Source organism: Lottia gigantea, assembly GCF_000327385.1.
Source record: "Lottia gigantea unplaced genomic scaffold LOTGIsca_36, whole genome shotgun sequence".
Taxonomy (NCBI): Eukaryota; Metazoa; Mollusca; class Gastropoda; family Lottiidae; genus Lottia; species Lottia gigantea.
The window spans coordinates 1,295,761-1,297,428 of NW_008709220.1; positions in this window are offsets into that span (position 1 = coordinate 1,295,761).

Sequence of the window (1,668 nt, forward strand, 5' to 3'; positions counted from 1 at the left end):
AAATCAAAAGACTTAATATAGGCACATCTGTAATTCTCCCTTTCTTTCATTGAAAATTCTATATCAGCAACAGGGATAGAAAATAACACAATTCTTAATATTAACTTTAATATTTTATCAGCTTACTGAAGATCATTTCCCCTTCAATGATAGTGATAGATTCTAACGTGAAGCTGGAGGCTATAATGACTGACCTACTGGTCGTGGTATTTTGACTGACCTACTGTTCGTGGTATTTTGACTGACCTACTGTTCGTGGTATTTTGACTGACCTACTGGTGGTGGTATTTTGACTGACCTACTGTTCGTGGTATTTTGACTGACCTACTGTTCGTGGTATTTCTTCAACAAATCTAATGAGGTAAATTTAGTTATAGTTTGATTCACATTCCTTGGAAATTCAGTAGCAAATTCAAAAGATCTTGCCAATTAAGTTAGTTCTTTTCCACTCCTAGTTCTAGCATTGAATAAAAATTCCCACAAAAATATACAAGTAGTTTTGATTCGCAGATTGTCATGATAAATTTTAATTTAGTAAATATTGGATCATAATTTTGAATAACACATTTCTACGTAATACCACTTAATTTGAACCCTGCTTTGATTGTCAAGAATTGGGTTATAGAAATATTGACTGAAATTCATTGTTGTTTGTAATTACATCCTCATGTATAAAGTTCATTAGCTGCTACTAATATTTTTTCGGATTTTGTGTTGGATTTCGGGATTAGTACTTGGTTTTTTATTTTTTGGTGATGCCACAAATCCTGTAGAATGACAGGAGTGTCTAAGAGTAAATATTATGTAATTTAAAATGTCAGTTTTTTGTCAGAAAGAGTGCATGATAAATAAATAAATAAATAAATTACAAACTTTTATCTCAAGGATTAGGTCTTCATATAATCCTGGAGACATCCAGAGAAATTGATTGCTCTCTTCAAAAAGTTCCAGTAAGAAATGGACAACATTGTTTTATTTTCAGCTATTTTCTCAACTTCACAATGTGTATTTAGTATGAGCCTATATATGTATTTATGTCTTATTTTATTGAAGACAGTTTAGTTTTTTTTGTATGTTGTATTACGTTTTTGATTTACCATTAAAAGTTAATAAATTAATAATTTATCATCCAATGGGACTGTAGTTGGTATGAGATGGTGAGTTATAACTATAATATGCCTTTTCAAACGAGGAGTTTACATACACTGTATATATTATGCAAGAATTGCGTGCTTGAGTAAGTATTTACGATATAAATTGTTACAATGACCAAAAGGTTTGACCATCAGTGGCGGCGCCAGCCTTCTGAGAGAGGGGATTGAAAAAGGGTGCAGACCAACTCAATGGGGGGGGGACAACTGCTGAGATTGAATTCAAATTTTGGCTCCACTGTGGTGGTGTCATAGTCACAAACCTCTCATAGAGTGTCTTACAGGGCTCTCGCAATAAAATATTTTCAAACTGATTTTGTGCATTCTGACACATATTTTGGAAAAAAAGGTAGACATTTAGATTTGTTGAAAATAAAGTGGGGGTACAATTGGGGGTGCAAACCACTTTTCTACCCCTTGTGGGGGCACTGGCGCTGCCTCTGTGGAACATGGGCTAGTCCAACCATGGACATATTTGACTAACCATGGGCAAGCTGGTAGACAGAATCCATTGTCA